Source organism: Miscanthus floridulus, chromosome 13, assembly GCF_019320115.1.
Source record: "Miscanthus floridulus cultivar M001 chromosome 13, ASM1932011v1, whole genome shotgun sequence".
In the NCBI taxonomy this organism is placed as follows: domain Eukaryota; kingdom Viridiplantae; phylum Streptophyta; class Magnoliopsida; order Poales; family Poaceae; genus Miscanthus; species Miscanthus floridulus.
The window spans coordinates 27,158,636-27,171,430 of NC_089592.1; the positions used below are offsets into that span (position 1 = coordinate 27,158,636).

The 12,795-nt window shown below is 48.0% G+C and overlaps 2 pseudogenes; one reads left to right on the forward strand and one right to left on the reverse strand.

Annotated features, from left to right (window-relative positions):
* Window positions 1–1,360: 1,360 nt before the first annotated feature.
* On the reverse strand, window positions 1,361–3,113 carry LOC136501115 (probable purine permease 11; annotated as a pseudogene).
* Window positions 3,114–5,371: 2,258 nt separating this feature from the next.
* On the forward strand, window positions 5,372–6,042 carry LOC136501116 (uncharacterized; annotated as a pseudogene).
* The last annotated feature ends 6,753 nt before the right edge of the window (window positions 6,043–12,795 follow it).

Consider the following 12,795-nt stretch of genomic DNA (forward strand, 5'->3'; position numbering starts at 1 on the left):
GCTGAAGAAGCAAATTGCTGCTGACTGTCTAAGTTTCAAATGATCTGAGTACAGTCTGCATCGATCCAGAGACAGCAGTGAAACCTGAACGAATTCTGGATCGTCGGATGATTCAACGTGGTGCTCAGGCGATCAAACAGGTGTTGCTCAAGTGGACAGCGCTACCAACTACTATGGTGACTTGGGAGGATGAATCAGATTACTCCGAGTGATTTCAGCCATCATCAGCTTGAGGTCAAGCTGATTCTTAAGGGCGGGAGAGTGTTATGACCATGACTGGCATAGATGACAAGTGGGCCCTTGGCCAGGTGTGTGTGGGGTCATGGCGGTTAGGAGTTTGTTAGCCGCTGACATCACTGTGGCGCGTCCGGCAATATAAGCCGCGCTCCGGTGGTGAAACATCTCAAGCTGTAATTGAATCCTCTGAACCCGTATCTGAATACTCATATCACGCTGGTTCCAGCCGCGCCTATCTCTGTTTCTTCCCCGATTCTATCTTCTTGTACCTCCAATTCTCGATTCTACCTATCATTACCGTTACAAAATCATGGGGGCGTGTAGAAGGGTGGGGCTTTGATTTTCGGTTGGGTCTAGATAGGGACCGCCAGAAGGGGTGGCACCTGGAACTCGGGCGTCAATGTCAAGTCCGTATTAGCATAGGGTCCAAAAGAGATTGTGAATGTAGAAATAGAGAAAAGTAGGGAACCTTGGAATCTTCCCTGATTATGATGGCTTGGTTACATTTGAGTGCTTTAATAAGAGTTTTGTCGGAACAATGTTTTGAGAACCTTGGAAATGTTTTGAGAACCTTGAAAAAGTATGTGCTATCATCTTACTACTTTTGAGAGTTCCATTTAGTAAGAATTTATCATGACAATGTTTTGAGAACCTTGAAAAAGAATGTGAATCTTACTACTTCTGATAGCTTTAGTATGAGTCTTGTTGAGTGAGACAATGTCCCTTTTTTCTTTCAGCCCTGAAAAGTAGGATGAGGGCCTAAACAAGGGTCTCGCTGACTTGTTGATGCTAGTAGTAGCTAATAGGTGATAAATTTGGTAATTTTGTCCAAGAATCCCATGAAATGCACAGCTGTCCAGATTTCATCATTGTTGCATTCTTCATAGTTTTGTAATAACTTTGATACTTCCATGTTCCTGTACTATTTATACCATGAGGCAATTGGCATTTTTTTTAATGAACATTCAGCCAAGAGAAGGAAATGGGTATTTTCTATTTTATTGAGAGATCGATGGAAGCAATCCTATGCTTTGGGATGGATTGAGGTAGGAATTAAGATGAAGACCAAGGGTCAGAGGATGTGGTAGTTACACCCACTGAGAGACCTGAAAAGATCCTAGAATTTAGATGAATTGTTGGTGATAGCATGGGTCGATTATCAGTATGAATAGTCCAAAGCACCAATCAAGCTAAGTTTGCATACTAGTAGTATATTGGAGTCAAGCTTCCACTCCAACTAATCTCGATGACAATGAGGCAAAGCTCACCAAGAATCTGATACACAGACGAGACGACCACAGCAATGTCTCAAGCGCGCGAAGCCTCGTCAATTGCCGTCCGCTCAGCACAGACACAGCACTTGAACTGACCCCTGGCGCCGGCGGCCTTCCCGGCAGCAGCGCGCCGGCCGTTGAGGTAGTGCTGGTAGACGTAGGAGAGGAAGCCCCACACGGCCATGAGCATGGCGACGGCCTTGATGCCCGTCATCTTGTCGCCGAACAGCAGCACCGCGAACACGGGCACCAGCGGGAGCTGCACGGCGCCCGTCGCGTTGGCGAAGAGCGACGACACCCTGGCGATGAGCCGCACCTGCCCCGCCAGCGCCGCCTGCCACGACGCCGCCGCCCCGACCAGCGTCAGGACGTACCTGGCCCTCCCGTCCTTGAACGCCGCCATCTCGCCCGGGATCGTCCGCCACTCCCCGGACGCGAGCATCCCCAGCACAGACACCGCCGACGCCACGAGGTTGGTGTGCATCTGCACCGTCAGCACCCACCGCAGCGTGCGCGCCCTGACCACCCTGTCGAAGGCGAGCTCCAGCAGGGACAGGATGAGCGCGAAGGTGGCGGAGGCCGCCAGCGTGAGGACGAACCCGGCCGCGTACTTGCCACGCGGCAAGTCGCTGCTGGAGGACGTCCCGTCGGAGGAGGAGCCGACGCCGAGCAGCGCCGCGGCGAAGGTGAGCACCACCACGGAGTTGGCGATGAGCACCGTGAAGCGCTGCGCGTTGATGAGCCACGACGTGACGGCGTTGAAGGCCAGCTGCGTCGCCGCCACCAGCGAGAAGGTGGACACCGGCAGGTACTGCAGCGCGTACGCGTACATGAGGTTGTCGAAGCCGATCAGGATCCCGATGCCCACGTAGACGGCCGCCAGCTTCGACGCCGCCGGTGCTGGCTGCCGGCGCTCCGCCTCGCCAGATGAGCCTGAGCCTGGGCCTGAGGTCGGCGGCGACGCCAGGAGCAGCGGGATGAGCAGAAGCGGCGCCCCGCCGGACTGCGTGAGCGTGCTCATCCACTTGCTGTTGCCTCCGGAGTTGTAGTACAGGCGGCTGAGGAGGGTCGCCACGGTCCCGCCGCAGAGGAGGATGAGCATGTCTGCCGCCACCAAGATCCACCAGCGGACGCTGCCTTTCGCCGTCCGCCGTGTGGCCGGGGCTTTCTGGCCATCCTTGCTTGTCCTTCCCGTCGCCGGATTCCTGTTCCGGGACTCCTTAATTATTGGTGCAAACAAAACAGATTGGCTGGTAGTCAGAATTTCAGTGAAGTATATGGAAATTGGGCAGCTTTGTAAGATAGCACACACTCCAGTTTCACTCAATCAATCAGCCACGCTACGCATATCTAAGATAAATAACGAAGAAAGGGCTGGGAAACATATCACCCTCACCCACCCACGCTCTAAAATCTAGAAAATTTCCATGATCAGAAACCAATTCAATAGGGGAAAACAGACACTGAGTGCTTGACGATGAAGACCCGCTTAACACATCATTCACATATACAGTAACTGGGAAGAGAAAGAGGATATCTTCTGAAGTACAGTACAGTACCAATTATGGTTTGGAGCTGAATTTCTTGAGCATGAGACGACATATTCGCCGGTTGTTGTTGACACCCGTTGATGAGCTATGATGCGCTCCAGGCTCCTTGGCATGTTTGCAACGTATATACTGAGTCCAGCATCTAATAATGGCCAAGTGACATCTATTTTCAAGTTTGATTAAGAGCAAGTATAATAGCAGGCTGTAAGCCGACTAAATGCTGAGGTGGAGGAGAGAGGGGAGGAGAGAGAGGAGAAGCGGGCTGTAAGCTTACAGCTGGCTTGGGCACAAGAACCAAGAAAGTCTGTGAGAGAGACAAGTGGGCCATGTATTAACTGTAAAGAGCTAATTACTGTATGAGTGGGCTGAGAGAAGGCTGCAAGGAACCTTACAGCTAGCCAAGCCGGCTATATTATTAGCCTTGCTCTAATTGGAAGATTTTATATATACATAATAAAAAAATCTGGCTCCGTGACTTAATTATTTCATCAGGCCATGACCAAATCATATGGATTAGGTTTAGACATGTTTGAAAAGTCACGGCCTCACTTTGTCTTTGCTGTATGATTGTGATGCACTCCTGCTCGGACTTGCGTAGTTGCGTGCTCAGAGTCTGCTCTCTATTATTTTATTTTTTTTAAAAACGTCCCGCGTGTTCCAGCTCGCACTAGTAAATTAATGACATATAGGTGACTGGAATTCGTGGATAAACATAAGACTTATAAATTGTTAAGATTAATTAATTAGTGATCAAATTATTGATCTCATCATTAGCAACCGCTAATGATGGTTCTATGTAGACAAGATAGATAGACACCTTTTCACTGAGTCTCACAAGGCAACTGCCTGCTGTATATATACACATACTGTTCATCAATGAAAGACATCGTCATTTTCCATCCGACACTTTTCGCATTCAACACGTTATCACGCATGCTGGTTCTACCCATCGCTAACGCTAAGAGGACAAGGAAGGAGGGAGTTAGCCAGAGGACTCACCAGAGAGTTCGCCGGACTTGCCGTAGGAGAAGGAAACGCTCTCCACCCTAAGGTTAGGATGACGACGCCTTTACCTTCCATGAACGCCATGGTGGATTCCACCACCGACGTCGTGGAGACCGCCATTCTTCACGGACACCACGCCGGAGGTCTTCGCCGCTACATGTTGCAGGGCGCCATTCACCGCGCACTCCGCGACATCCACCACCACTGGACCCCTCCTCGTCGCTTCCACGGGATCCGCACTGGAGAGAAGGGTGGCCACCATTCGTCGCCGCGCTCGGAGTCCACGCTGCAGTTCGCCCCCGGCGTCTGCCCGGAGCACGGGCCCGGCCATGTTCGTCAGACGCGTGGGTGGCCCTTCGACCGAGGCACCGCCGCCGATGCCGCTGCCGCAGCTGATGCCACCGATGCCATCTGCCCCGCTCGCGCTGTCGTGGAACGGAGGCGATGGCACCATGGCCGCGCGCCGGGGGGGCCCCTCCGCTCTTCCACAACAGCACTGGAGCAGAGATGTGGCCGTCTGGCTTCGCCTACGACCTCGAGGTCGCTGGTCCCGCCGCCACCTCCACCGACCCTGACCGCGCTCCTATATCCACTACAAGAAATCCTTCTTTCTATGACAAAATTGCTTATGACTGAGCCAGTTTTTGTCATATAATGTACCATAATATGACGACAATTTCAGTGGCGTCATAAATTCAGGAGACCTAGATCTATCACTCTTTATGACGACACTCTTTATTTTGTCACATAAAGGTACCAAGTATCGTCACAAAATGTCAGGCTCCAGGAGCCGGTCGTCTGTTGCATTTTTATGACGATATGAGCTGGTTTTATGTGACCTTTCCGTAGCGTCATTGTTTGTTAATTCAAAAAAGACGGCCCCAACGTCAATATACACAGAACAGACCCTCTCTGTTGACCATTTCGATTCATTCCCCATTTCCCCAACACACTGCTGCGGGCGGCGTCTGGGCAGAGCGCGGCGGGCGGCGTGTGGGCAGGGAGCAGCGTCTGGGCGGAGCGCGGCGGGCGACGGGGGCGGGCGGTGTCTCGACAGTGGCAGCTCCCCATCTCCCCAACTCACGGTGCAGTGGCCTCTGGGCAGAGACAGCGTGCAGATCCGGTGCAAGGCCACCCGGCGGAGCACGGATTTTCGGTGACCGGCGGCGACTCCATCTCGTTAGCCGGTAGCGTGCTCCTAGTCCCCAGGTGCGCCATTGTGGCAGTGCGGCCCTCATCCTCCTCCCCTTTCCCCCTTTCGTTGCCTATGTGTGAGGCCTAATCAATCCCCGCTCCCTCAGGCTCATGTCGCAGGCGTCGTCGTCTACCACTCGCACTCGGCGCTCAACCGTAGCTAGGGTGAACCCGCACCCCTTGTTGTTGTTGTTGCTACAGCACCTCCACCCACTACTGTCGAGCTACAGGCACCAATTGATGATGTGACCAGGTTGCCGCTGATAATGTGCCCGGATTGCAAGGACGTGAGGGTGTTTGCTGCCACTACCACACAGTCTGAGTATAACGTTGGAAGGAGTTTTTTCAAGTGCTCTAGGAAGAACTATCGAAATGTCAGTGCAGTGGTTCAATTTGCATTGTCAAATTTCATTTTTGTTTGAATGGGCATCCCTGAGAATGGTAGTGTTTGTAGCATTCAGTGGCTGCACTATTGATGTTAAATTGCCTGTTGTTGTAATTTGGATGCAGGGGACATGTTCCAGGTATTGGTTCGAGGAAGAATATGTGGTGTACCTTCAAGATAATGGTTATCCTCGACCATTGTAGCAGCTTCGACAACAGATGTTCCTGAGCTGGTGGACAAAATTGATAGCATAGAGGAGAATCTGAACAAGGTGAAGGAAATCGTTGTCAAGAATAGGAAAGGCATGGGAAGCTGCATTTGTCTTGTGTGTGGGTGTCTAAATGTAACATTCTTGGTGTTGGCCATCTTGTTGGTTGTAGCTGTAGTGTTGAAGTAAGCAAATGTTGTTGAAATATCGTATGTGACATATTGTATTGAACCTGTGTCTTTTGTGTGACATGGTGTATTGAACCTGTTATCCAGGATGTATTTGCAGTTGGTATGAAATATGTGCCTGAGTGCTGCTGGAATTAAACACCCCTTTTGCTTTGATGTGTAACCTGTGTGTGATCAAATTTTGGTAGCATGTATGTAACTTCAGTATAGCCCTGAATTTTTGTAGCAACTCAATGGATTATGGGCAGCATATAACATATCCATGATATTTTGGCATCATATAGCCTATAACTTCCAATAGGTTACATGTGCATAGAATAGAATCAAGTATCCATTGAAACAGAATAATTGTATATAAGGTCTTACAATTTCATAGTTTAGATACAAATTTCAGTAGCATAATTCAAATACAACAAAATCACTAACAGAAGTTCATGGTTCACAAATAGCTCGAGAAATGCAAAGGCTAGTCATCATCACTGTCTTCTTTTGATATGTTGTCTTCATCTGGACTATGGTACTCAAGGAAGGTTTCATCTTCATCTTCATCTTTGTCAGTCTGTTTCATCACCTTGAGCTATATGTTGATGTCCATAGATGCTCTCGACAAGTTCTCTACTAATATGGCTGCTTGGTTGATTGTCCATGTGCAACAAATCCATATCAGGATAAATGTCTCCCACTGTACCATCTCTGGACAAAGTATTCTCCTCTTGGTATGCCTCCTGACATCTCATCTGTACTTGTTCATGGATTGGTTGCTTTCTGTCGGACTCTTCAACATCAAATATATGTCGGTGGCCAAATTCTTGTACCACCCGCCAAGATGAGCCGAACTTTGTATCTTCTAAGAAAAATACTTGTGAAGCTTCTATGGCTAGAATGAAAGGATCATTCTTATACCATTGGCCTTCGATGTTAATGCTCTTGAAGTAACCATCATCTTTTATTTGGTATGTCCTTCCCTCAAGATTGTACCATTCACACCGTAATAAGATAACAGATCTATCTCCTTTGCTGTTCTTAGTGTAACTCAACTCAATAATGTCTCTGATTGTCCCATAGTAGTCAATAGTGACATCATTGTGATCCCCTATAGTCTTGATGGTGGAGTTTTGTGTTTTCCTCTTGTGGAGGCAGCAGATGCGGGAGCAGGTGGCTTGGCTGGCCAGGCTCCAGATGGGGTGGACGGCTAGGCTCCACACGGGTGGCCAGCACAGCACTAGCAAGGGTGGACGATGTAGGCTCCATTCTCTAGCAGGGGTCGCCGATGCAGGCTCCATTCTCCAGCATGGGTGGTCGGTTCGGCACGAGCGAGGGAGCAGCTGTGGTCGCTGGCTAGGCTGCCTCTGGGGGGCGCCGAGGCTACTGATGGGGGGGAGGGGCCCGGCACTGCTGCTTGTGGGGGGGAGGGGGCGGCACGGACTGCTTGTGAGGGTGGGCAGCGCTGCTGCTGGTGGTGGGGGGGGGGGGGGAGGGGGCAGATGGGAGCAGGTGGCAGTGGTCGACCAGGCTCCAGCTGGGGTGGATGGCCATGCTCCACCATGGGTGGCTGGTGCGGCACTAGCAAGGGTGGCCGGCGCGTCTCCACTCTCCAGCAGGGGTCGCCGATGTAGGCTCCATTCTCCAGCACGGGTGGCCGGCGCGGCACAAGTGAGGGAGCAGCTGTGCTCGCTGGCTAGGCTACCTCTGGGGGGCGTCGAGGCTGCTAATGGGGGAGGGGGCCGACGCTGCTGCTTGTGGGGCGAGGGGGGTGGCGCGGCTGCTTGTGAGGGTGGGCGGCGCTGCTGTAGGTGGCTTGGCCAGCTAGGCTCCAGCTAATTAGCCTTGAGTGCCATGTGGTCCAAAGTTTCAATGACATGTGGGACCAGCATGCTCATTAGCCTCCCATGTGGTGCAAACATCAATTCTTTTTTTGATCTATGGCAAAAACTTCTAACAAGTTTTTCTCCCACATACTAGCTCCAAATCTGATGTTTTTTCCTAAAATTTTCTAAAATCATGATCTATCAATGTATAGCGTTGATTTTAGCTCCATCATCATGTGTCAAAGTTTGAACAAATCAAAATTTGAATATAAAAAAATTACAACTTTACACCACATTTTGAAACTCCAAATGATTTCAGCTAAAAAATCACAAACATCAAAATTGAACAACTCATCAAGACCTACATTTTTTGTATTGGTCATTTGTTCATCCGAGAAAGTGGTAGTAACTTAGTTCATAAATTTTACATTCTCTCTTAGAGTTTCATGAACTATAAGTGAGAGGTGTAATTTTTGTGAACAAAGTTACTGTCACTTTATCGGATGAACAAATGACCAAAACAAAAATTGTAGGTCTTGATGAGTTGTGCAACCTTTGTGTTCATCACTTTTTTATTTGAAATTATTTAGTACCCCAAATTTTTGTTAGAAGTTTGAATATTTTGAAATTCAAATTTCAAACTATCGAAAAAAAGTCATACGAAGAAATAACCAAAACCAAATAGGTAGATCTCGACGTGTTGTACAACTTTGTTTCAGACATTGTTTCCATTTTCAATCGTTTATTAGCCAAAAAATCCATTTGAAGTCCTAATACTACTAAAACGGTCACTGACATAGTGGACCCACTGCGCCAGGACAAAAATGTGGCCAAATTTTCAAAGCTGCACCTCACACTCTCCCGCGTTGATTCGCTCGCTGACACATGGGCCCCACCACGCCTCCCGCTCAAGGCATCCAAGTTACCCCCGCGGCCTTATCCTCTTGCCCGTGGGTCAGACCAAGGGGAAATCCCCAATCTCCTTCTCCTCCATCCACTCGCCGCCACGCCGCCGCCACACCGCTCGCCACTCACCACCACTCACCACCCGCTGCCACTCCGCTGCCACCACCCCACCCGCAGCAACTCCGCCGCCACCACCCCGCCAGCCACTCACCACAAGCCGCCACTCCGCTGCCACCACCCTGCCTGCCACTCACCGCTGCCGCCACACCTCACGCCGCCACTCCTACGCCACCCATCCCGGCGCCACACCTCCGTCGTGGCCTAGATCTGCCCATCTCATGGCCACATCGCCTGTTGGAGGTCAGATCCAGGACATCCCTCCGCCACACCAACGCCCGAAGCCGGAGGCTCCCATCCCGCTGGCACACCAACGCCCGAAGTCGGAGGCTCCCATCCCGCCAGCACACCAATGCCGTAGGCCAGATTTGGCCATCCAATCCTCACTCCTACGCCGGTGCGCGGAGCCGCCTATCCCGCCACCACACCAACGCTGGAGGCTGGAGCCGCCCATCCCGCCATCGATAGCTCTGACTCCCTCTGCGGGCTGATCTCTGTGGCTCCACACAGAGCGCCACCTCCTCCTCCAGCCGTCGTCTGCCCGGCCCTGGCCTCATCGTCTACGCAGTAACCCTCCGGCCAGCTTTGGTTAGTTCCTCAAACATTTCTTGCTTTCCCTTCTCCCCTAACTTGTAGCTCCTGTTACCTTGGTCGGCAGATGTGGTGAATTATTTGCTTCCTAGAGGTTTCTTTGTTAGTTAGACCCTTTCTTGCACTAGTACTTCTCTAGGGAAGCACAAAAGACCATGAATGGCCTTTTGGCCTTGCTGTGTTATAGATGATAAAATGTAAACAATCATTTAAATTGTACTTGTATGACAACACCAGTTGTTAAGCGTTAGTGCAGGACTGCTGGCTAGTGCACTATCATTTCATACTTGTTTTATTCACCCCAACATGCTAAAGAAAAGAATTATGAATTTGTGACATGTTTATTGAAATCTGATATTAGCTGCATCTACAGCCCATAGAAAAAGGCACCCCGACATGCTCTTTGTATCAAGATACACAAAGCAGTAGGATATTAGCTCCATTTTGTTTCATTTACAATTTCAATGGTTTGAGTAACTATTAGACTGCTCCTTTTGGTTCGTTTACAATTTCTCTACTGATCTGTTAGGTTTTTTTCAACTCTTTTACAGAAACTGAGCATAGTACTCCTAGAGCCACTGCTACCCTATCTCAGCAACCTACTCCCACAACTAGTGTTAACCAAGCAGTTCCTACAGACACCTCACCAGGTGGACAGAGCTCTAGGCAAAGCAATGACATCAATGAGCCAGCTAGCAATTTGATGCCGCTAATTCAAAGGGTCATACATATGAAGGAGAACCAAGAGATGACTTTGTTCCGGGTAAACAATATGAGTTTCTAAGCATTTGTTTCTCCATTCATTATCTACAATTGTTACTGCTTTAATAACACATTTTGATAATTATTTGCCAATGCAGCACCCCCAAAGAATGTCCGCAAGAAAACCATGGGTCATGGCTTAGAGAAGATGCTAAATAGAGGAAAGAAGCTGGCTATCCAAGTGGCTGAAGGGAAGAAAAGACCTGATGTCCCACTTCAGGCAGCGAAGCTAGCATCAGAAACTGTAGTTGCCCTTAGAGACAACATGCCCATCTACACATCATGGAAGCTTTATGACAATGATACAGGAAAGGTAGAAGTAAAAAAAGTGCTTGACAAAGTGGCGGTGAGATAGCTATTTCACTCCTCCAAATACTCTCTTGCATTACTCTTCTCCCATGTGAAAAATTGTATCTAATAAATGATTTGTGTGGCTTCAGTCAAGGTTGGATGTGGATGTTAAGAATGAGGCACCAAGTAAAGCTACATGCACTGATATCATTAAGAGGGGAGTAAGGCAGACGAGGTATCACCTAAAAAAGAAGTACTTCGACGAGTCACTGACAGAAGAACAACTGTTGTCCAAGCAACCTCCACCTAAAATGAAGAAAGAGGAATGGACCAAGCTGGTAGAGTATTGGTGTGACCCAAAGAATCAGGTCCATGCCTAAATTATCTGCTTTTGTTAATATGCAATGCAAACTATGCATGTGAATGACAACTCTGTATTGCATGTGGTGCAGGAAAAATGTGCTAAGAATAAAGTAAACCGAGCCCAAGTGCAGCTTCATCAAAGGACTAGAGCTAGGTCCTATATTGCCCATCGATACAGCCTGGTACGGATACTATGTCTTTTGTACATTTGTAGCTTAGTAATTACCATGTGCTTTTGAACTGTCAAGTTAGCACGTGCTCCAATTATTTCTAAGATGAGCTCCCATGTTTATAATATTTGCTGCTGTGCCGAGTGAGCTATAATCAATAGGTGTTTTGGCTCCAATTCTTTTATGGTGACCATTTGAAACTAAAATCTGAAAGAGGAATTGCTATGTCATCAGAGATGATCATCATCAGTAGTAGGTGTTGTTTAGGCCAAGTTATTATTCTTGATCTGTCCAGGTTGCATTGATGCATGTTCCTGTGTTGTTTTCTTGAACTGCCAGTAATTAGTTGACTTTGCTAGTGATTGTATTTGTTGTTGGCATAAAAAATCTAGAGGCAAATACTGTGGCAAATACTTGTATGATCTGTAGTGCATAAATATTTTGGCATCTTGTTGTTGTCATGTACAAATAATCTATGGCTAATCTTATATCCCAAGTTTTTAACATGCTGCAGAGGACTAAGTACAACAACATGGAGCCAGATGCTATTGATTTCTTTAGGGAATGTATGAGTAGTCCCCAAAATGGTCGTACTCCTCTTGCAAATGAAATATATGCAAGTTACAAAATCAATGGATACATGCATGTACTGCACTCAAGTAAATGCCTAGTTCAACACTGTTGTATGGCCTTGTTATTAAGTGGATTCATTTTATGTAGGAACAAATGGTTGCAAGGAAGGAAAGAGAGCCAAAAGAAGGAGAAGAACAAAAGTCTCCCTCCAAGATTGTTGCTGACTATCTCAGCCAGATTAGCCGTTCATCCGCCTTCCTTCCTAACATTGGTGTCCCTCGACTATCGAAGACTGGCCGGTCCACATAGACAGCCACACAAGCATGCCTGCAAGCTTAGTTTGAGGAAACACTCCAAGCACAAAGAGAGGAAGCTGCTAGGAAGCAGGAAGAGTTGCAAGCATAGCTTCAAGCTCAACAGGCCGCACTTGAAGAAAACCAAAGTTTGCTATGTCAGACCCAAGAGGAAGTGAAGGGGTTGCATACCAAGTTTGAAGAGACTAATGCACTTCTACGAGCTATCCTGAAACTTCAGAAAGATTGAGGTAGGTATGAATGCAGTGTCTGAGGATGATGCCTTTGCCTAAGCTTTTGCTACCTTGCTAGAACTTACTTTGTGGTTGGAACTTTGTCAGAACTATGTGCAATCTGTTTGTATGTTTGAACCTTTGTGGTGGAACCTCTGTATGTTTGAACATCTTGTTGTGGAACATGCCTCATGGAACCTGGAACTATGTGGTGGAACAAGTGTGCTGGAACATGTTGAACCACTGTCTTCTGGTCTTGAATTTATGTGTATGCATGATGGCTTGACTGAATTGTGTATGATTAATGACTTGTGATGAGAATGTTGTGGATGATGGCTTGGCTGATATATATGTGTATTATGCTTTTATGAGCTATGATGAAAGATCAGTGTGTCGTCACTGAATGTGGCTGCCACGCTCGTCATGAATGAGAGGACAATTTGTGATGCCATACAATCGTCTCAAAATGTCTCTAACTATCATACAAAACAAGACAAAATCTAGGTGTCACAAAATCCACATACTTATATATGACGTTTCTATGTCGTCAAAAAAACTTATCTAAGACTTTCCTCGCACGTACCATTTATGACATTTTGTACATTAGGTGACATGTTGACTGACCAATATGTGACAGTTACAGTCAT